General features: G+C 42.8%; 1 long non-coding RNA gene across 1 annotated transcript; it reads right to left on the bottom strand.

Moving 5' to 3' along the window:
• Positions 1-8,186: 8,186 nt before the first annotated feature.
• Positions 8,187-24,292, bottom strand: LOC120045715. The gene is made up of 3 exons (XR_005476746.1): positions 24,173-24,292; positions 21,983-22,051; positions 8,187-8,658 (listed from the first exon to the last, which is right to left on the bottom strand). It is a non-coding gene; the product is annotated as an uncharacterized LOC120045715 (long non-coding RNA).
• Positions 24,293-24,312: the final 20 nt, after the last annotated feature.

Genomic DNA, 24,312 nt, shown 5'->3' with positions numbered 1-24,312 from the left:
CTTTAGTTAATTTGGTTAATCTTTTCTTAACTCTTTCTTGAACTGCATTGTTGGTTAAGGGCCTGTAAGTAAGCATTTCATGGTAAGGTCTACACCTGTTGTACTCGGCACATATGACAAATACATTTTGATTTGATTTGATTTACACCAAATCTGGAACCAACAGGACCCTGAACAGCTTCTACCCCCAAGCCATAAGATTGCTAAATAGTTAGTTAAACAGTTAACCAATAGCTACCTGCATTGACCCTTTTTGCACTAACTGTTTTGACTCATCAAATACTGTACACTGCTGTTACTGTTAATTATCTATCTGGTTGCCTAGTCACTTTATCCCTACCTATATGTACATACAGTACCAGTCAAAAGTTTGGACACACCTACTCATTCCAGGGTTTTTCTTAATTTTTTCTATTTTCTACATTGTAGAATAATTGTGAAGACATCAAAACTATGAAATAACACATATTGAATCATGTACTTAAGAAAGTATTCAGACCCCTTGACGCATTATTTACGTTAAAACCTTATTCTAAAATGGATTCAGTAGTTTTTCCCCCTCATCAATCTACACACAATACCCCATAATGATAAAGCAAAAACAGTTTTTTTGAATTTTTTCCAAATGTATTAAAAATAAACATCTGAAATATCACATTTACATAAATATTCAGCACATTTACTCAGTACTTTGTTGAAGCATCTTTGGCAGAGATTACAGCCTTGAGTCTTCTTGGGTATGACGCTACAAGCTTGGCACACCTGTATTTGGGGAGTTTCTCCCATTCTTCTCTGCAGATCCTCTCAAGCTCTGTCAGGTTGGATGAGGAGCGTCTCCGCACAGCTTTTTTCAGGTCTCTCCAGAGATGTTCGATCGAGTTCAGGCTCTGGCTGGGCCACACTAAGACATTCAGAGAATTGTCCCGAAGCCGGATCTCTTTGGAGCAGGTTGTCATCAAGGATCTCTCTGCACTTTGCTCCATTAATTTCTCCCTCTATCCTGACTACTCTCCCAGTCCCTGTCGCTGAAAAACATCCCCATAGCATGATGCTGCCACCACCATGCTTCATCGTAGGGCTGGTGGCAGGTGTCCTGCAGACGTGACTCTTGGCATTCAGACCAAAGAGTTCAATCTTGGTTTCATCAGATCAAAGAATCTTGTTTCTCATGGTCTGAGAGTTCTTTGGGTGCCTTTTGGCAAACTCCAAGCGGGTTGTCATGTGCCTTTTACTGAGGAGTGGCTTCCGTCTGGCCACTCTACCATAAAGGCCTGATTGGTGGAGTGCTGCAGAGATGGTTGTCCTTCTGGAAGGTTCTCCCATCTCCACAGAATAACTCTGGAGCACTGTGAAAGTGACTATTGGGTTCTTGCTCACCTCCCTGACCAAGGCCCTTCTCCACGTATTGCTCAGTTTGGCCTGGTGGCCAGCTCTAGGAAGAGTCTTGGTGGTTCCAAATTTCTTCCATTTAAGAATGATGGAGGCCACTGTGTTCTTGGGGACCTTCAATGCTGCAGACATTTTTTGGTACCCTTCCCCAGATCTGTGCCTTGACACAATTCTGTCTCAGAGCTCTGCGGACAATTCCTTTGACCTCATGGCTTGGTTTTTGCTCTGACATGCACTGTCAACTGTGGGACCTTATATGCAGAGGTGTCTGCCTTTCAAAATCATGTCCAATCAATTGAATTTACCACAGGTAGCTCAATTTTGAGTCTCATAGCAAAGGGTCTGAATACCTATGTAAATAAGGTATTTCTGTTTTTTTAATTATGAAATTGCAAAAATGTCTAAAAACGTTTTTGCTCCGTCATTATGGGATATTGTGTGTAGATTGATGAGGAAAATAATTAATTTAATCTATTTTAGGTTAAGGCTGTAATGTAACAAAATGTGGAAAAAGTGAAGGGGTCTGAATATTTTCAGAATGCACTGTATCGACCTCAATTACATCGTACCCCTGCAAATCTCCTCGGTACTGGTACCCCGTGCATATACGGTAGCCAAATTATTGTTACAAATTTTTCTCTCTGCATTTCACTGTTAGTCTACACCTGTTGTTTACGAAGCATGTGACAAATACAATTTTATTGATTTGTTTTGATAGTATGACCATCTGTAGAGGATCTACAGATGGACTATCCAGGCTATCCAAATAAAGTGTGACAGTAAGTAAAATAATTGACTCATTGTGAGGAGTTTAGTTTGAATTTGCAAATTGAAATATCCACTCATTGTACTGATCTGTGGACAAGCTATAAGTCAGATAGACAGACTAGTTGCAAGCTTGGAGAATCAAACTGAAAGTTAATGTAGGTGTCTGTATGTCTGTATGTCTGTATCTGTGTGATGTCAAGCCCCAGACGAGGACCAAGCAGATAGCCACTTTCATCTGAGGCAGGCCAGAGGGGTATACTACAAAGCAGGATCCAGGAGTTAACCAGCTAACTTGCCTAAATATTCTAAAATAACTTTTTAAACATTTCAAAAAGATAAGCTTGACTCAACAACCAAAACCACAAATATATATATATATATATATTTTATGCGTTCAGAAAATCAACAGTTATTTCTGGTTGTTTATCAACGTTGGCGGGCTAACTCATTGATCCTGAGGGGTATGTTACAAAGCAAGGTAGATCTACTTAGGGTTTTCTAAAACTAGCCAGTTTCCGTTAGCTTCCCATTCCAGCTCAGGCTTCATCCATACTACGATTGTCACGCCCTGACCTTAGAGATCCTTTTTATGTCTCTATTTTGGTTTGGTCAGGGCGTGAGTTGGGGTGGGCATTCTATGTTTTGTGTTTCTATGATTTTCTATTTCTATGTTTTGGCCAGGTATGGTTCTCAATCAGGGACAGCTGTCTATCGTTGTCTCTGATTGGGAACCATACTTAGGTAGCTTTTTCCCCCCACCGTTCTTTGTGGGAAGTTGACTTTGTTTAGGGCACATAGCCTTTGAGCTTCACGGTTCGTTTTTGTATGGTTTCTTATTTTTTGTCGGCGTCATTCTTAAATAAAGAAAATGTACGCTCACCACGCCGCATCTTGGTCCTCCTCCTTCAACAGCCGTGACAGAACTTCCCACCAACAAAGGACCAAGCAGCGTGGTAAAGAGGACTCCTGGACATGGGAGGAGATCCTGGATGGTAAGGGACCCCGGAGGCAGGCTGGGGAGTATCGCCGTCCACGGGATAGGCGGAGTGGCAACGTTATGAGGGAACATGGCTGGCAAGGAAGCCAGCATTTTGAGATATCAGCTGATGTAAGAAGGGCTATATAAATACATTTGATTTGATTACATGTGAACAACTGACCTCATGCATCTGTTTATTTTACGTGTGAAAATTTCAGCTCAACATGTGAAAACAGCTATTTCACATGTGAAAAGCGATTTCAACTGCAAACTTCACATCAATCAATTACATTTATTTATAAAGCCCTTTTTACATCAGCAGATGTCACAAAGTGCTATACAGAAACCCAGCCTAAAACCCCAAACAGCAAGCAATGCAGATGTAGAAGCAGGGTGGCTATGAAAAACTCCCTAGAAAGGCAGGAACCTAGGAAGAAACCTAGAGAGAAACCAGGCTCTGAGGGGTGGCCAGTCCTCGTCTGGCTGTGCCGAGTGGAGATTATAAGAGTACATGGCCATTAAGGCCAGATTGTTCTTCAAGATGTTCATACATTCATAGATTACCAGCAAGGTCAAATAATAATCACGTTTATTTTGTAAGGGAATTAAATTATATGGGGGTTTTATAGTAAGTGGTATGCTGTTCAGCTAAAATAGTGTAAAAATCTTTAATCAATGAAAATATGATTACATTTGACATGCTCACTTAGGCCTAGAATCAACCAGATCATAGCTGACAGCAGCGTCACGGATGTTTTGGTGGTGTTAGAGGTTGAACTGTTGGAGCCGTCAAATCGGTAAGCAGCTGCGCCTGCAATCATTGTCACAAAGCCACACCCGCCCAACTCCAGTTAGAAGTTCACAACGATAATTACGCTATACCTGCAAAATTATGAAATGCAATAATGAGGATTTATATCATTTCTGTTGTAGATTTGACAGCTCTAACAAAGTTCCACTACCAACACCCGCTATGTGGATCTGATTGAATAGAGCCCTTAGTACTGACCCCACATGGGATTTACAACTCACAATCTCTGGACTTGGGGTATGCTGAACTTTCTGCTGCACCACAAGTCTGTGGCGCTCCTCTACACATCTTAGCAAAAGAGTGCACTCTGAATGCTATTTTAGTTATCACTTAATCTGACTATTCTCTCATCATTGATTTAATTTACTTATTTCATCAATTTGAGGGTTTCCTGTATAGTTGTCTAATGTTGGTGGGGCATATTATTCTGGTTTAATGTTACTCCTGAATCACAATGATAAATATAATAGTTATTGACTCAGTTATTGAGTCAATAACTAAACTTAGTTATTGACTCAGACATGGGAACGTACTGTAGCAGGAAGAAAGGAATGCCGTGAACCACAAGGTTGTGAGTTCAAATCCCAGGTGAGTGGACATGTTGAATAATAATTACTGTATAAATGAACATACACAATGTAACTGTGTGTCTAATATGTAAGTTAAAAGCACTGTTTGTTTCTATCCTAATGACTCTTTTTTCTTTGCAGGGCCTCACCTGTGAAATCTCATGAAAAAATACATGTGAAAATCCATATGTAAAACTTTCTGTGAAATATCATCATGTGAAATCATGTCAGTTGTACAACTGACTAGGTATCCCTTTTTCCTCAGAAACAGAAAGGAGAGACAAGAGGCATGACCATCCCCCTTTAAACTTTATTAGTTCATCTCATTATTGTTAAGCAAAGCAAAACACCAAATTATGAAGGCATCATTTTCATTTAATAGTACTGTACTCCAATTCATATGGTAATTTATAGTTTCATAGTACTGTACTTTACTGTTATTCATTGGATGTACTGTATAGCATGGAAACACTAAAAATGAATAATTTGTGAATGTATAATTGATAACAACATCGGAAAACAAAATTAAATGCTTTTCGCTCAATTTTCCGAAACCCAGAGAGTAACAGAGTGAATCAATAGAACAAAACATATCAGCCATCACGTTACAGTAGGTAAATACTCAATTACAAATCATCTGCAAGCGATACACCCAAGTATCTGTTAGAAACAGATAATGAAGAAGACGTTTGACAATGTGAAATAAGGCAAACTCATTTGATACAATTATTGACAAACTGGTTAAAAGACGATAAGTAGAGAAAAGAGAAAAGAGAGAGGACTATTAAAATGGCTGACTGTTTGACTGTCCCAAATGGCACCCTATTCCCTATATAATGCACTACTTTTGACCGGAGCCCAGAGAGTTAACTATTTAAGGAATACGGTGCCATTCAGGACACAACCCATGTTTGTGAAGTTCTAAGCGATTCTGGCATGCATTGGAACGAAACGACAGAGGAAGGAACCATAATCAATCTGTTGAAAGATTAAAAGACACCAGACATCCTGTAGTTCAAAGTGCTTGTTGGTGCTGATAAGGAGCTCTTTAATGAGCTTGTCTATGTCTCAAGTGGCACCCCCTTCCCTATACCGTGCACTACTTTTGACCAGGGCTCATATGGCTCTAGTGAAAAGTACTGCACTTTATAGGGAAGGGGGTGTCATTTGGGACACAGACTTTGTCTGCAGCTACAGATGCTGCTCTCTGAACATCAGACATTATCAGAGCTTGTGTGTGTGTGTGTGTCTCTCTCTCTCTCTCTCTCTGTGTGTGTGTATGTTAACATCAGACATGATCAAGCATTATCTCACTGATGAAAGCAAAGCTGCTAGGGCTGAGTGATGGAGATGAAATTCTTTTGAAGTGTGTGTGTGTGTGTGTGTGTGTGTGTGTGTGTGTGTGTGTGTGTGTGTGTGTGTGTGTGTGTGTGTGTGTGTGTGTGTGTGTGTGTGTGTGTGTGTGTGTGTCAAGGTATTAGTAGCTGACATCGTGACTAGGGTTGCAAAGCTACCGGTAATTTACCAAAGTTATCAGAATCTTCAGTAATTTTGGTAATTAACAGAAAATGTATGGCAATTTATCTTAACTTTGGTACTTTATACTTGAATAACTTTAATATATATATATAAAGGTATATATATATATATTCATATATAGTATTAATTGTTATATCTGTGTCCATATTGTCCATGGGTTTCTAGTAGATAGACCATATGGTTCAAGACAAAAAAGCCTAATTATTGATAAAAGCATCTAATGAACACTGGCATTATTTTCAATTAACTCTGCGACTCTTCCAACTATTCACTTTTCTTCACAACTGTCACCAATTTAACGCCAAAACATTGACACCATATATATATATTGACAAAGTAAAAAGAATTACACTGTGTCAATTTATTTATTTTTAAACCAATTGTATTCATCAGTTTGTGGTTTATATTTAGGATAATGTTTTACAGCTTTGCCATATTTTTAAAATCCCCTTATTTAATTATGTCAAATATTTTACATGTGATAAGACCAGAGATAATTAGACATCTGTAATAATCTAAAGTAGGGCCACTAGCAAGGGCCACTAGAAAGGGGCACTAGATGTCTTGTGATAGATTACATAAAATCCTTGAAAGATACCAACATCCTAGTAGTTTACTGGTAAACGTAGAACGTTTCCAGTAATATACCCTACCTTTGCAACCCTAATCATGACTAGCTATCGGCGCTGAAACAGCAAGAAATGTGTGACAAGAAGATATGGCAGACACTCTGAACTTGGTATAGTGCTGTGATGTACTCCTGTGTGTGTGTGTGAGTCCATGATGTTGCAATGTGCTCCTGCCTCCTCTATGTCAAAGGTATTTTCAAAGACCATGTCAGTCATACACGCAGCAATCAACAGAAGCATAGTAAATGCTGGAAGATGTCATGTTCCGTCTTGTTTTCCACTGCTGAATGTCAGACTGTTAAAACTAGTGATAGACAGACAGACAGACAGACAGACAGACAGACAGACAGACAGACAGACAGACAGACAGACAGACAGACAGACAGACAGACAGACAGACAGACAGACAGACAGACAGACAGACAAGGTGCTGTGTCGGTTCTATGGTGCTTGTTAGAAACAGAGGATGGTGGTGGTATACGGAACCCCCAACCTGTAATGTTCACGTCTGCAAACTGGAGCTGGTGCAGCTATTTTGGGTTGGTGAATGTGGCGTTCTGATATTTTTACAGTCCCATGCTCCCAGAATGTTCTAGACTCTAGACGGAATTTAAGGTTAGATGGAACGCTCCCACAATGTTCTAGACTCTAGATGGAATTTAAGGTTAGATGGAACGCTCCCACAATGTTCTAGATGGAATGTATGGTTAGATGGAACGCTCCCACAATGTTCTAGATGGAATATAACAGAGATATTATATTTAGGATATTATTAATATTCTCAATATATGCCTCTAGAATGGAACATTAGACTTTCCAACAGAGGGTTTATTCCTCTGGCACTATATGGCTAATATGGGAATGGCTAGTAGTACTGTAGTAGTAGTACTGTAGTAGTAGTAGTAGTAGCAGGAATAGGAGTGGTAGCAGGAGTAGTAGTAGTAGTAGTAGTAGTAGCAGGAATATGAGTGGTAGCAGGAGTAGTAGTAGTAGAACTAGTACTGTAGTAGTAGTAGTAGTAGTAGTAGTACTGTAGTAGTAGTAGTAGTAGTAGTAGCAGGAATAGGAGTGGTAGCAGGAGTAGTAGTACTAGTACTGTAGTAGTAGTAGCAGGAATAGGAGTGGTAGTAGTAGTAGTAGTACTGTAGTAGTAGTAGTAGTAGCAGGAATATGAGTGGTAGTAGTAGTAGTAGTAGTAGTAGCAGGAGCAGGAATAGGAGTGGTAGCAGGAGTAGTAGTAGTAGTAGTAGCAGGAGCAGGAATAGGAGTGGTAGCAGGAGTAGGAGTAGTAGTAGTAGGAATAGGAGTAGTAGCAGGAGTGGTATCAGGATTTGTAGTAGTAGTAGCAGGAGCAGGAATAGGAGTAGTAGTAGTAGCAGGAGCATTAGTAGTAGTAGTAGGAATAGGAGTAGTAGCAGGAGTAGTAGTAGTAGTAGTAGTAGTAGCAGGAGCAGGAATAGGAGTGGTAGCAGGAGTAGGAGTAGTAGTAGTAGTAGTAGGAATAGGAGTAGTAGCAGGAGTGGTAGTGGGAGTTGTAGTAGTAGTAGCAGGAGCAGTAGGAGTAGTAGTAGTAGTAGTAGTAGTAGTAGTTAGATCTAACAGACTGCCAGGTATCGCATCAGTTTGATATGTTACAGTCCTCTATCATGTTTCTTTTTTTACATCCATATTCAAATTTGATCGATGAATCATTTAATGAATGACCGATTCTGTAATAAAGATTGATTGATTATGAATTTCATTGATGACAGATGACATCATTTCATTATAATAAAGATTCAAAAAGTAATTAAAAAGTAATGTAAAATAGGGGAATGAGTTATGTCATGGTGAATGACTCGTTCTTGTGCCTCCGGTCCCCCGGTTTAAGAGGGCATACGGGCACAGGTACTGATGTGGTGGCCCTTTCTTTCTTCACAGTTGGCTGGTTGATTGTCCCTCCTCCTGCTGTTCATTCCTTCTTATCTACAGGATCTGGATGGACAGAAGAAAACAGGAAGAAAATAGTAATAAGAAGAAGTTGATGACACGATGGTGCAAAAGTAGAGCAACCTTTCCAGAAACACAACAGGGATTGAACCAATCACAGGCAACACAATAGACCTTATTCACACGGTGGACCATGATTGGTGGAGATCCAGGAAGTTGAAGTGCTCCTCATCTACCCCATGATGTTGTGCCAAACTACCACTCTATTGTGAGTTCCCTAGCACACTATTTATATGGGCCCTGGTGAAAAGTAGTGCACTATATAGGGCAGGGGTATTCAACTCTTACCCTACATAGTCCGGACTGCTGCTGGTTTTCTGTTCTACCTGATAATAAATTGCACAAACATGGTATCCCAGGTCTAAATGAGTCCCTGATTAGAGGGGAACAATGAAGAGAAAAAAGGTCTAGATTTTAATTTGAGGGATATAGGGCAAAGAGTGCCATTTGGGACAAACAGTATCTTGCATAGTGAGACAATAACTTCTTGTGTGTGTTTGAGTTGGGCATTATCTATGGGATTTGGAGGGGAGATAGGAGAGGGTGAGGTAAGACTGCAGGAGAGGGTGTGGTAAGGCTGCAGGAGAGGGTGAGGAAAGGCTGCAGGAGAGGGTGAGGAAAGGCTGCAGGAGAGGGTAAGGTAAGGCTGCAGGAGAGAGTGAGGAAAGGCTGCAGGAGAGGGTGAGGTAAGGCTGCAGGAGAGGGTGAGGAAAGGCTGCAGGAGAGGGTAAGGTAAGGCTGCAGGAGAGAGTGAGGTAAGGCTGCAGGAGAGGGTGAGGTAAAGCTGCAGGAGAGGGTGAGGAAAGGCTGCAGGAGAGGGTGAGGTAAGGCTGCAGGAGAGGGTAAGGTAAGGCTGCAGGAGAGAGTGAGATAAGGCTGCAGGAGAGGGTGAGGAAAGGCTGCAGGAGAGATTGAGATAAGGCTGCAGGAGAGATTGAGATAAGGCTGCAGGAGAGGGTGAGGTAAGGCTGCAGGAGAGGGTGAGGAAAGGCTGCAGGAGAGGGTGAGGAAAGGCTGCAGGAGAGGGTGAGGTAAGGCTGCAGGAGAGAGTGAGGAAAGGCTGCAGGAGAGGGTGAGGAAAGGCTGCAGGAGAGGGTGAGGAAAGGCTGCAGGAGAGGGTGAGGTAAGGCTGCCGGAGAGGGTGAGGTAAGGCTGCAGGAGAGGGTGAGGTAAGGCTGCAGGAGAGGGTGAGGTAAGGCTGCAGGAGAGGGTGAGGAAAGGCTGCAGGAGAGGGTGAGGAAAGGCTGCAGGAGAGGGTTAGGTAAGGCAGACAGCCATAGGAAGGCAGGCTGTCAGATAGGCAGGCACACACACAGACAGATAGACAGACAGAGAAGAGAGGCAGGCAGGCAGGCAGGCAGGCAGGCAGGCAGGCAGGCAGGCAGGCAGACAGACAGACAGACAGACAGACAGACAGACATGCCCATGTGCTCTGTTGGCTGATATTTTTTGGGTTTATATAGGACCTCCCGCCCACCTACCGTCAACCAATTATGTCAATGCGGAACTATACGGAGCCCTCCGCATTGTTACAACATTTGGGAGGCGCACAGCGATGCGGTACGGAGCTCGATTTGTCCTCTGCATGCCTCCGGAAGCTCCGCATGTGCGTCACACCCTCCATTGAAACCTCCGACCACATTTTCGGATCAAGCATAACTTGGCTTTAAGGGTGTCATTTTACATGCTAAAAGAGCACACCTGATTAAACTTTTCAATTATCACAATAATAACACCTATGGAATTTTAACTATATAATTTGGCTGACTAGAACTTAAAAAACTATAAGGTTCTTCAAAACAATCTACAAAGAACCTTTGAGATTGAAGAAGGTTCTTTATAGAACCATTTTACAAAAAGGTTCCTTAAAACTTCTTATGGCTGCAGCCCGACGTCGGTACACTTATGACAACAGCCAGCTCAAGTGGAGGGCGCGAAATTCAAAATATATATTTTTTAAATATTTAACTTTCACACATTAACAAGTCCAATACAGCATATGAAAGGTACACATCTTGTGAATCCAGCCAACATGTCCGATTTTTAAAATGTTTTACAGCGAAAACACCACGTATATTTATGTTAGCTCACCACCAAATACAAAAGAGGACAGACATTTTTCACAGCACAGGTAGCATGCACAAAGCCAATCTAACTAACCAAGAACCAACCAAACTAACCAAGAAACAACTTCATCAGATGACAGTCTTATAACATGTTATTCAATAAATCTATGTTTTGTTCGAAAAATGTGCATATTTCAGGTATAAATCATAGTTTACATTGCAGCTACAATCAGAAGTTGCACCGAAAGCAGACAGAATAATTACAGACACCAACGTCAAATACCTAATTACTCATCATAAAACATTTCTGAAAAATACATAGTGTACAGCAATTGAAAGACAGGCATCTTGTGTTTCCAGACAATATTTCCGATTTATCAAGTGTTTTACAGCGAAAACACAATATAGCGTTATATTAGCTTAGCACAATAGCCAGAAAGACAAGCCATTTCCCAGTAGCAAAAGTAAGCGATCGTAACAAACCAGCAAAATATATATAATTTTTGACTAACCTTGATTTTCTTCCTCAGATGACAGTCCTATAACATCAGGTTATACATACACTTATGTTTTGTTCGAAAATGTGCATATTTAGAGCTGAAATCAATGGTTACACCGTGTGCTAACTTAGCTACTTTTCCCCACTACGTCCGGATTTTTCCTGACACTTTTTCTGACACACATATTCTGACCAAATAGCTATTCATAAACATAACAAAAAAATACATGTTGTATAGGAAATGATAGATCCATTAGTTCTTAATGAAATCGCAGTGTTAGAATTCTAAAAAATAACTTCATTATGATATGCAGCTTCGGTATAGCTAGAGTACCCAAACGTTGGCCGCCCACGACTAGTTCACATGCACGACAGATATATGAAATAGCATCATAAAATGTTTCTTACTTTTGCTGATCTTTCATCAGAATGTTGGACAAGGTGTCCTTTGTCCAGAACAGTCGTTGTTTGGAATTAGAACGGACTCTTTCCCTCTTGAATTAGCACGCGCGCTAGCCGGGTGGCACGAATCGCTCCATCGTCAACAAAGTCAGAGAACGGAACACGGCAAAACTCCCGAAAAAATTTCAATAATCTGATTAAACTATATTGAAAAAACATACTTTACGATGATATGGTCACATGTATCAAATAAAATCAAAGCCGGAGATATTGGTCGTCCATAACGGCAGCTAAACAGAAGGCAATCCCACTGTCCAGCGCGCGCTCCTCAGAGTACCGGAAATGAGGGACACGTCATACAAAGAGCCTGTATTCAACGTCAGACCAAGATAAACACGAAATTTCTTCTCTCACAGCCTCTTGACACCCAGGGGAAGGTCTATGAAGTGCACGTAGGCTCTTACGTTTCATGCCCATGTATAGGCAGGAAGAAAAGCAGAGCCTCGATTTCAGACTTTTCACTTCCTGGTCAGGAAGTTTGTGCCAAATGAGTTCTGTTTGACTCACAGATATAATTCAAACGGTTTTAGAAACTAGAGAGTGTTTTCTATCCAATAGTAATAATAATATGCATATTGTATGAGCAAGAATTGAGTACGAGGCCGTTTGAAATGGGCACATTTTATCTGGCTACTCAATACTGCCCCTGCAACCCAAACAGGATAAAGAACCATAAAAAAGGGTTCTGTATCGCCCCAAAAAGGGTTGTAACCATAGCGGAACCCTTTTTTGGTGCTGTATAGAACCTTTTTTTAATGGTTCTTTATAGAACCTTAGGACATTTTTCTTTATAGCACCATAAAGGTTCCATATTGAACCTTATGAGCATGGTTCTTTATAGAACCTTCAAAAAAAGGTTCCATACAACACCAAAAAGTGATCTGCTATAGTTACAAGTCCCCCCAACATTATTTGGCACTATGTTGATTTATTTTGCTGTGCGCTGCGGCTGCGTCCCAAAAGGCACCTTATTCCATACATAGGGCATTACTAATGACCAGGGCCCGTAAACCGGATGTCACATACACCGGATGGGTGCAATGAAATGTGTTGTTTTACAGGGCCAGCGATAGTAGGACAGCGCCCCTGGAGCAAATTAGGGTTAAGGGTTTTCACCTTGTCGGCTCGGTTATTCAAACCAGCAATCTTTCGGTTACTGGCTTAATGTCAAATGACATGCAGAAACATTACATTGGGCCCTCAATGGAGACCTGGATATGGCAACATGGCAGCAGTATTGTATCTTATCAAATATGATTTATCAGTATCTGTGTCCCAAATGGCATTATATTCCCTACACAGTGCACTAAATAGGAAATAAGGTACCATTTTGGACACAGTCATGATTTATCAGCATTATTATTGCCCCAGCAGTTAATGTCGCTTCCGAGTTAAGTTAATATACAATCCAAATGTGATTTATTAAACTGTGTGATAGTTGAGTGTGTAGGTAATTCATCACAGTCAATCTCCTAAGGCTCGCTTTCACATACAGTATTTACCAAAATATCAGGGTCACTACTGGGAGAGGGGAAGAGGGGAGTATGGGAGAGGAGAGAAGAGAGGACATGAGACGATTTAGAAATGCACAGTTGGCCTGAGTAAACAGGTAGAAAGAGAGAAAGAGAGAGGAGAGAAGAGAGCAAGATAGAGAAAGATGGAGAAAGACAGAAAGAGGTAGAGAGGGATAGACAGAAAGAGGTAGAGAGGGATAGACAGAAAGAGGTAGAGTGATAGACAGAAAGAGGTAGAGAGGGATAGACAGAAAGAGGTAGAGAGGGATAGACAGAAAGAGGTAGAGGGATAGACAGAAAGAGGTAGAGAGGGATAGACAGAAAGAGGTAGAGGGATAGAATGAAAGAGGTAGAGTGATAGACAGAAAGCAGTAGAGAGGGATAGACAGAAAGAGGTAGAGTGATAGACAGAAAGAGGTCGAGAGGGATAGACAGAAAGAGGTAGAGTGATAGACAGAAAGAGGTAGAGAGGGGTAGACAGAAAGAGGTAGAGGGATAGACAGAAAGAGGTAGAGAGGGATAGACAGAAAGCAGTAGAGAGGGATAGACAGAAAGAGTTAGAGTGATAGACAGAAAGCAGTAGAGAGCGATATACAGAATGAGGTAGAGGGATAGACAGAAAGAGGTAGAGAGGGATAGACAGAAAGAGGTAGAGTGATAGACAGAAAGAGGTAGAGAGGGATAGACAGAAAGAGGTAGAGTGATAGACAGAAAGAGGTAGAGAGGGATAGACAGGAAGAGGCAGAGTGATAGACAGAAAGAGGTAGAGTGATAGACAGAAAGAGGTAGAGAGGGATAGACAGAAAGAGGTAGAGTGATAGACAGAAAGAGGTAGAGAGGGATAGACAGAAAGAGGTAGAGTGATAGACAGAAAGCAGTAGAGAGGGATAGACAGAAAGAGGTAGAGTGATAGACAGAAAGAGGTAGAGTGATAGACAGAAAGAGGTAGAGAGGGATAGACAGAAAGAGGTAGAGAGGGATAGACAGAAAGCAGTAGAGAGGGATAGACAGAAAGAGGTAGAGAGGGATAGACAGAAAGAGGTAGAGTGATAGACAGAAAGAGGTAGAGAGGGATAGACAGAAAGAGGTAGAGTGATAGACAGAAAGCAGTAGAGAGGGATAGACAGAAAGAGGTAGAGTGATAGACAGAAAGCAGTAGAGAGGGATAGACAGAAAGGGGTAGAGTGATAGACAGAAAGAGGTAGAGAGGGATAGACAGAAAGCAGTAGAGAGGGATAGACAGAAAGAGGTAGAGTGATAGACAGAAAGAGGTTGAGGGATAGACAGAAAGAGGTAGAGAGGGATAAACAGAATGAGGCAGAGGGATAGACAGAATGAGGTAGAGGGATAGACAGAATGAGGTAGAGGGATAGACAGAATGAGGTAGAGAGGGATAGACAGAAAGAGGTAGAGAGGGATAGACAGAATGAGGTAGAGGGATAAACAGAAAGAGGTAGAGGGATAGACAGAATGAGGTAGAGGGATAGACAGAAAGAGGTAGAGAGTGATAGACAGAAAGAGGTAGAGGGATAGACAGAAAGAAGTAGAGGGATAGACAGAAAGAGGTAGAGTGATAGACAGAAAGAGGTAGAGAGGGATAGACAGAAAGAGGTAGAGTGATAGACAGAAAGAGGTAGAGGGATAGACAGAAAGAGGTAGAGTGATAGACAGAAAGAGGTAGAGAGGGATAGACAGAAAGAGGTAGAGGGATAAACAGAAAGAGGTAGAGGGATAGACAGAATGAGGTAGAGGGATAGACAGAATGAGGTAGAGAGTGATAGACAGAAAGAGGTAGAGGGATAGACAGAAAGAGGTAGAGTGATAGACAGAAAGAGGTAGAGTGATAGACAGAAAGAGGTAGAGAGGGATAGACAGAAAGAGGTAGAGTGATAGACAGAAAGAGGTAGAGTGATAGACAGAAAGAGGTAGAGAGGGATAGACAGAAAGAGGTAGAGAGGGATAGACAGAAAGAGGTAGAGAGTGATAGACAGAAAGAGGTAGAGAGGGATAGACAGAAAGAGGTAGAGGGATAGACAGAAAGAGGTAGAGAGGGATAGACAGAAAGAGGTAGAGGGATAGACAGAAAGAGGTAGAGGGATAGACAGAAAGAGGTAGAGAGGGATAGACAGAAAGAGGTAGAGGGATAGACAGAAAGAGGTAGAGAGGGATAGACAGAAAGAGGTAGAGGGATAGACAGAAAGAGGTAGAGGGATAGACAGAAAGAGGCAGAGGGTTAAACAGATAGAGGTAGAGGGATAGACAGAAAGAGGCAGAGGGTTAAACAGAAAGAGGTAGAGGGATAGACAGAAAGAGGTAGAGAGGGATAGACAGAAAGAGGTAGAGTGATAGACAGAAAGCAGTAGAGAGGGATAGACAGAAAGAGGTAGAGTGATAGACAGAAAGAGGTAGAGTGATAGACAGAAAGAGGTAGAGAGGGATAGACAGAAAGAGGTAGAGAGGGATAGACAGAAAGCAGTAGAGAGGGATAGACAGAAAGAGGTAGAGAGGGACAGACAGAAAGAGGTAGAGTGATAGACAGAAAGAGGTAGAGAGGGATAGACAGAAAGAGGTAGAGTGATAGACAGAAAGAGGTAGAGAGGGATAGACAGAAAGAGGTAGAGTGATAGACAGAAAGCAGTAGAGAGGGATAGACAGAAAGGGGTAGAGTGATAGACAGAAAGAGGTAGAGAGGGATAGACAGAAAGCAGTAGAGAGGGATAGACAGAAAGAGGTAGAGTGATAGACAGAAAGAGGTTGAGGGATAGACAGAAAGAGGTAGAGAGGGATAAACAGAATGAGGTAGAGGGATAGACAGAAAGAGGTAGAGTGATAGACAGAAAGAGGTAGAGAGGGATAGACAGAAAGAGGTAGAGTGATAGACAGAAAGAGGTAGAGGGATAGACAGAAAGAGGTAGAGTGATAGACAGAAAGAGGTAGAGAGGGATAGACAGAAAGAGGTAGAGGGATAAACAGAAAGAGGTAGAGGGATAGACAGAATGAGGTAGAGGGATAGACAGAAAGAGGTAGAGAGTGATAGACAGAAAGAGGTAGAGGGATAGACAGAAAGAAGTAGAGGGATAGACAGAAAGAGGTAGAGTGATAGACAGAAAGAGGTAGAGAGGGATAGACAGAAAGAGGTAGAGTGATAGACAGAAAGAGGTAGAGGGATAGACAGAAAGAGGTAGAGTGATAGACAGAAAGAGGTAGAGAGGGATAGACAGAAAGAGGTAGAGGGATAAACAGAAAGAGGTAGAGGGATAGACAGAATGAGGTAGAGGGATAGACAGAATGAGGTAGAGAGTGATAGACAGAAAGAGGTAGAGGGATAGACAGAAAGAGGTAGAGTGATAGACAGAAAGAGGTAGAGTGATAGACAGAAAGAGGTAGAGAGGGATAGACAGAAAGAGGTAGAGTGATAGACAGAAAGAGGTAGAGTGATAGACAGAAAGAGGTAGAGTGATAGACAGAAAGAGGTAGAGAGGGATAGACAGAAAGAGGTAGAGAGGGATAGACAGAAAGAGGTAGAGAGTGATAGACAGAAAGAGGTAGAGAGGGATAGACAGAAAGAGGTAGAGGGATAGACAGAAAGAGGTAGAGAGGGATAGACAGAAAGAGGTAGAGGGATAGACAGAAAGAGGTAGAGAGGGATAGACAGAAAGAGGTAGAGGGATAGACAGAAAGAGGTAGAGAGGGATAGACAGAAAGAGGTAGAGGGATAGACAGAAAGAGGTAGAGAGGGATAGACAGAAAGAGGTAGAGGGATAGACAGAAAGAGGTAGAGGGATAGACAGAAAGAGGCAGAGGGTTAAACAGATAGAGGTAGAGGGATAGACAGAAAGAGGCAGAGGGTTAAACAGAAAGAGGTAGAGGGATAGACAGAAAGAGGTAGAGAGGGATAGACAGAAAGAGGTAGAGTGATAGACAGAAAGCAGTAGAGAGGGATAGACAGAAAGAGGTAGAGTGATAGACAGAAAGAGGTAGAGTGATAGACAGAAAGAGGTAGAGAGGGATAGACAGAAAGAGGTAGAGAGGGATAGACAGAAAGCAGTAGAGAGGGATAGACAGAAAGAGGTAGAGAGGGATAGACAGAAAGAGGTAGAGTGATAGACAGAAAGAGGTAGAGAGGGATAGACAGAAAGAGGTAGAGTGATAGACAGAAAGAGGTAGAGAGGGATAGACAGAAAGAGGTAGAGTGATAGACAGAAAGCAGTAGAGAGGGATAGACAGAAAGGGGTAGAGTGATAGACAGAAAGAGGTAGAGAGGGATAGACAGAAAGCAGTAGAGAGGGATAGACAGAAAGAGGTAGAGTGATAGACAGAAAGAGGTTGAGGGATAGACAGAAAGAGGTAGAGAGGGATAAACAGAATGAGGTAGAGGGATAGACAGAATGAGGTAGAGGGATAGACAGAATGAGGTAGAGGGATAGACAGAATGAGGTAGAGAGGGATAGACAGAAAGAGGTAGAGAGGGATAGACAGAATGAGGTAGAGGGATAAACAGAAAGAGGTAGAGGGATAGACAGAATGAGGTAGAGGGATAGACAGAAAGAGGTAGAGAGTGATAGACAGAAAGAGGTAGAGGGATAGACAGAAAGAAGTAGAGGGATAGACAGAAAGAGGTAGAGTGATAGACAGAAAGAGGTAGAGAGGGATAGACAGAAAGAGGTAGAGTGATAGACAGAAAGAGGTAGAGGGATAGACAGAAAGAGGTAGAGTGATAGACAGAAAGAGGTAGAGAGGGATAGACAGAAAGAGGTAGAGGGATAAACAGAAAGAGGTAGAGGGATAGACAGAATGAGGTAGAGGGATAGACAGAATGAGGTAGAGAGTGATAGACAGAAAGAGGTAGAGGGATAGACAGAAAGAGGTAGAGTGATAGACAGAAAGAGGTAGAGTGATAGACAGAAAGAGGTAGAGAGGGATAGACAGAAAGAGGTAGAGTGATAGACAGAAAGAGGTAGAGTGATAGACAGAAAGAGGTAGAGTGATAGACAGAAAGAGGTAGAGAGGGATAGACAGAAAGAGGTAGAGAGGGATAGACAGAAAGAGGTAGAGAGTGATAGACAGAAAGAGGTAGAGAGGGATAGACAGAAAGAGGTAGAGGGATAGACAGAAAGAGGTAGAGAGGGATAGACAGAAAGAGGTAGAGGGATAGACAGAAAGAGGTAGAGAGGGATAGACAGAAAGAGGTAGAGGGATAGACAGAAAGAGTTAGAGAGGGATAGACAGAAAGAGGTAGAGGGATAGACAGAAAGAGGTAGAGGGATAGACAGAAAGAGGCAGAGGGTTAAACAGATAGAGGTAGAGGGATAGACAGAAAGAGGCAGAGGGTTAAACAGAAAGAGGTAGAGGGATAGACAGAAAGAGGTAGAGAGGGATAGACAGAAAGAGGTAGAGGGATAGACAGAAAGAGGCAGAGGGTTAAACAGAAAGAGGTAGAGGGATAGACAGAAAGAGGTAGAGTGATAGACAGAAAGAGGTAGAGAGGGATAGACAGAAAGAGGTAGAGTGATAGACAGAAAGAGGTAGAGGGATAGACAGAAAGAGGTAGAGTGATAGACAGAAAGAGGTAGAGAGGGATAGACAGAAAGAGGTAGAGGGATAAACAGAAAGAGGTAGAGGGATAGACAGAATGAGGTAGAGGGATAGACAGAAAGAGGTAGAGAGTGATAGACAGAAAGAGGTAGAGGGATAGACAGAAAGAAGTAGAGGGATAGACAGAAAGAGGTAGAGTGATAGACAGAAAGAGGTAGAGAGGGATAGACAGAAAGAGGTAGAGTGATAGACAGAAAGAGGTAGAGGGATAGACAGAAAGAGGTAGAGTGATAGACAGAAAGAGGTAGAGAGGGATAGACAGAAAGAGGTAGAGGGATAAACAGAAAGAGGTAGAGGGATAGACAGAATGAGGTAGAGGGATAGACAGAATGAGGTAGAGAGTGATAGACAGAAAGAGGTAGAGGGATAGACAGAAAGAGGTAGAGTGATAGACAGAAAGAGGTAGAGTGATAGACAGAAAGAGGTAGAGAGGGATAGACAGAAAGAGGTAGAGTGATAGACAGAAAGAGGTAGAGTGATAGACAGAAAGAGGTAGAGTGATAGACAGAAAGAGGTAGAGAGGGATAGACAGAAAGAGGTAGAGAGGGATAGACAGAAAGAGGTAGAGAGTGATAGACAGAAAGAGGTAGAGAGGGATAGACAGAAAGAGGTAGAGGGATAGACAGAAAGAGGTAGAGAGGGATAGACAGAAAGAGGTAGAGGGATAGACAGAAAGAGGTAGAGAGGGATAGACAGAAAGAGGTAGAGGGATAGACAGAAAGAGGTAGAGAGGGATAGACAGAAAGAGGTAGAGGGATAGACAGAAAGAGGTAGAGAGGGATAGACAGAAAGAGGTAGAGGGATAGACAGAAAGAGGTAGAGGGATAGACAGAAAGAGGCAGAGGGTTAAACAGATAGAGGTAGAGGGATAGACAGAAAGAGGCAGAGGGTTAAACAGAAAGAGGTAGAGGGATAGACAGAAAGAGTTAGAGAGGGATAGACAGAAAGAGGTAGAGTGATAGACAGAAAGCAGTAGAGAGGGATAGACAGAAAGAGGTAGAGTGATAGACAGAAAGAGGTAGAGTGATAGACAGAAAGAGGTAGAGAGGGATAGACAGAAAGAGGTAGAGAGGGATAGACAGAAAGCAGTAGAGAGGGATAGACAGAAAGAGGTAGAGAGGGATAGACAGAAAGAGGTAGAGTGATAGACAGAAAGAGGTAGAGAGGGATAGACAGAAAGAGGTAGAGTGATAGACAGAAAGAGGTAGAGAGGGATAGACAGAAAGAGGTAGAGTGATAGACAGAAAGCAGTAGAGAGGGATAGACAGAAAGGGGTAGAGTGATAGACAGAAAGAGGTAGAGAGGGATAGACAGAAAGCAGTAGAGAGGGATAGACAGAAAGAGGTAGAGTGATAGACAGAAAGAGGTTGAGGGATAGACAGAAAGAGGTAGAGAGGGATAAACAGAATGAGGTAGAGGGATAGACAGAATGAGGTAGAGGGATAGACAGAATGAGGTAGAGGGATAGACAGAATGAGGTAGAGAGGGATAGACAGAAAGAGGTAGAGAGGGATAGACAGAATGAGGTAGAGGGATAAACAGAAAGAGGTAGAGGGATAGACAGAATGAGGTAGAGGGATAGACAGAAAGAGGTAGAGAGTGATAGACAGAAAGAGGTAGAGGGATAGACAGAAAGAAGTAGAGGGATAGACAGAAAGAGGTAGAGTGATAGACAGAAAGAGGTAGAGAGGGATAGACAGAAAGAGGTAGAGTGATAGACAGAAAGAGGTAGAGGGATAGACAGAAAGAGGTAGAGTGATAGACAGAAAGAGGTAGAGAGGGATAGACAGAAAGAGGTAGAGGGATAAACAGAAAGAGGTAGAGGGATAGACAGAATGAGGTAGAGGGATAGACAGAATGAGGTAGAGAGTGATAGACAGAAAGAGGTAGAGGGATAGACAGAAAGAGGTAGAGTGATAGACAGAAAGAGGTAGAGTGATAGACAGAAAGAGGTAGAGAGGGATAGACAGAAAGAGGTAGAGTGATAGACAGAAAGAGGTAGAGTGATAGACAGAAAGAGGTAGAGTGATAGACAGAAAGAGGTAGAGAGGGATAGACAGAAAGAGGTAGAGAGGGATAGACAGAAAGAGGTAGAGAGTGATAGACAGAAAGAGGTAGAGAGGGATAGACAGAAAGAGGTAGAGGGATAGACAGAAAGAGGTAGAGAGGGATAGACAGAAAGAGGTAGAGGGATAGACAGAAAGAGGTAGAGAGGGATAGACAGAAAGAGGTAGAGGGATAGACAGAAAGAGTTAGAGAGGGATAGACAGAAAGAGGTAGAGGGATAGACAGAAAGAGGTAGAGGGATAGACAGAAAGAGGCAGAGGGTTAAACAGATAGAGGTAGAGGGATAGACAGAAAGAGGCAGAGGGTTAAACAGAAAGAGGTAGAGGTATAGACAGAAAGAGGTAGAGAGGGATAGACAGAAAGAGGTAGAGGGATAGACAGAAAGAGGCAGAGGGTTAAACAGAAAGAGGTAGAGGGATAGACAGAAAGAGGCAGAGGGTTAAACAGAAAGAGGTAGAGGGAAAGACAGAAAGAGGTAGAGAGTGAAAGACAGAAAGAGGTAGAGGGATAGACAGAAAGAGGTAGAGAGTGAAAGACAGAAAGAGGTAGAGGGATAGACAGAAAGAGGTAGAGAGTGAAAGACAGAAAGAGGTAGAGGGATAGACAGAATGAGGTAGCGGGATAGACAGAAAGAGGGAGAGAGGAAGTGAGTGAAGGAGGGTGAAGCTAAATACTGACAGATGCCAGGCATCCCTACTCAATGCTGAGGGTACTCAGACTGATGTGACTTTTTATTAAACAGCTGTGGTTGCTAATAAGAAACCAGATCAATGAAGATGACCAGGGAGAGAGTGTGTGTCTGTGTGTGTGTGTGTGTGTGTGTGTGTGTGTGTGTGTGTGTGTGTGTGTGTGTGTGTGTGTGTGTGTGTGTGTGTGTGTGTGTGTGTGTGTGTGTGTTTGTTGAGAGTGTGTGTGCTGAATGAGTGTGTGTGTGTGTGTCTGTGTGTGTGTGTGTGTGTGTGTGTGTGTGTGTGTGTGTGTGTGTGTGTGTGTGTGTGTGTGTGTGTGTGTGTGTGTGTGTGTGTGTGTGTGTGTGTGTGTGTGTGTGTGTGTGTGTGTGTGTGTGTGTGTGTGTGTGTGTGAGAGAGCCTCCGATGCCAACTTACCTTTGGACGGAGTGCTGTCGGTTTCAGTTGGGTCAGATCCTTCCAAGCTCTCGACTTTAACATTTATTTCTAATAGACAGCCAGGAAAGGAGGACAGAGGTGAAGAGAGAGAGAGCGAGAGAGAGAGAGAGAGAGCGAGAGAGAGAGAGAGAGAGCGAGAGAGAGAGAGAGAGAGAGAGGAGAGGAGAGGGAGAAATAGGGAGAAATAGAGAGAAAGAGAGACACAGAGGAAGAGCGAGAGAGTGTGAGAGAGAGAGAGAGAGAGAGAGAGAGAGAGAGAGAGAGAGAGAGAGAGAGAGAGAGAGGAGAGGGAGAAATAGAGAGAAAGAGAGACACAGAGGAAGAGCGAGAGAGTGTGAGAGAGGAGGAGAAGAGATTACAATCACAGCTTTCTATCTCTGAAATTCTATGGGCAGTGTAGGATATTGAAGGATACTAAAAGACAATCACTCATCATCACTCAGACCCTCCAACATGTCTTATACCAACTGACTGAGCAGACACATGGGGAAGTTTGATCATGGTCATACACCCACAAATAGGCCTATACATTTCTGTAAATGTAGGATACTAACATATACTTGTAGGCAACTCTCAGAGCCTCTGCATCAGACTGGAGTCAGACACTCTTTGACTCTTCACATGGTCTTTTAACCACTGAGTGAGAAGATACTTGGGGAAGTTTGATCATACACCCACAACCGTTGCACTATCATGAACTAACAGAATAGTTCATTATCTTTCCTCTTCCCCTGTGTAACCTCTTTCCTCTTTCCCTGTGTAACCTCTTTCCTCTTTCCCTGTGTAACCTCTTTCCTCTTTCCCTGTGTAAGCTCTTTCCTCTTCCATTGTGTAAGCTCTTTCCTCTTCCCCTGTGTAACCTCTTTCCTCTTCCCCTGTGTAACCTCTTTCCTCTTCCCCTGATGTCAGCTCTTTCCTCTTCCCCTGTGTAAGCTCTTTCCTCTTTCCCTGTGTAAGCTCTTTCCTCTTCCCCTGTGTAACCTCTTTCCTCTTCCCCCGACGTCAGCTCTTTCCTCTTCCCCTGTGTAACCTCTTTCCTCTTCCCCTGACGTCAGCTTTTTCCTCTTCCCCTGTGTAACCTCTTTCCTCTTCCCCTGATGTCAGCTCTTTCCTCTTCCCCTGTGTAACCTCTTTCCTCTTCCCCTGTGTAACCTCTTTCCTCTTCCCCTGTGTAAGCTCTTTCCTCTTCCCCTGTGTAAGCTCTTTCCTCTTCCCCTGTGTAACCTCTTTCCTCTTCCCCCGACGTCAGCTCTTTCCTCTTCCCCTGTGTAACCTCTTTCCTCTTCCCCTGACGTCAGCTCTTTCCTCTTCCCCTGTGTAACCTCTTTCCTCTTCCCCTGTGTAACTTCTTTCCCCTTCCCCTGACGTCAGCTCTTTCCTCTTCCCCTGTGTAAGCTCTTTCCTCTTCCCCTGTGTAACCTCTTTCCTCTTCCCCTGACGTCAGCTCTTTCCTCTTCCCCCGCGTAACCTCTTTCCTCTTCCCCTGTGTAACTTCTTTCCTCTTCCCCTGACGTCAGCTCTTTCCTCTTCCCCTGTGTAAGCTCTTTCCTCTTCCCCTGTGTAACCTATTTCCTCTTCCCCTGTGTAACCTATTTCCTCTTCCCCTGTGTAACCTCTTTCCTCTTCCCCTGATGTCAGCTCTTTCCTCTTCCCCTGTGTAAGCTCTTTCCTCTTCCCCTGTGTAACCAATTTCCTCTTCCCCTGTGTAACCTATTTCCTCTTCCCCTGTGTAACCTCTTTCCTCTTCCCCTGTGTAACCTCTTTCCTCTTCCCCTGTGTAACCTCTTTCCTCTTCCCCTGTGTAAGCTCTTTCCTCTTCCCCTGTGTAAGCTCTTTCCTCTTCCTGATGTTAGCGCTTTCCTCTTCCCCTGTGTAACCTCTTTCCTCTTCCCCTGTGTAACCCTTTCCTCTTCCCCTGTGTAACCTCTTATCTCTTCCCCTGATGTTAGCGCTTTCCTCTTTCCCTGTGTAAGCTCTTTCCTCTTCCCCTGTGTAACCAATTTCCTCTTCCCCTGTGTAACCAATTTCCTCTTCCCCTGTGTAACCTATTTACTCTTCCCCTGTGTAAGGTCTTTTCTCTTCCCCTGTATAACCTCTTGTGTCAGAGGTGTAAAGTGAAATGTATACATTATTAAATTACATTAAATGTACATGAAATCAAATACTCACGTTCACTAGCGCTGGTGTCTATCTCCATCTCTTTCACCGTATCCTTCTCCTTCTCTTTCTCCTTCTCCTTCTCCTTCTCCTCCTCCTTCTCCTTCTCTTTCTCCTTCTCTTTCTCCTTCTCTTTCTCCTTCTCTTTCTCC

Source organism: Salvelinus namaycush, chromosome 4 (assembly GCF_016432855.1).
Source record: "Salvelinus namaycush isolate Seneca chromosome 4, SaNama_1.0, whole genome shotgun sequence".
Classification (NCBI taxonomy): domain Eukaryota; kingdom Metazoa; phylum Chordata; class Actinopteri; order Salmoniformes; family Salmonidae; genus Salvelinus; species Salvelinus namaycush.
This window is presented reverse-complemented; position numbering and strand designations above follow the sequence as displayed.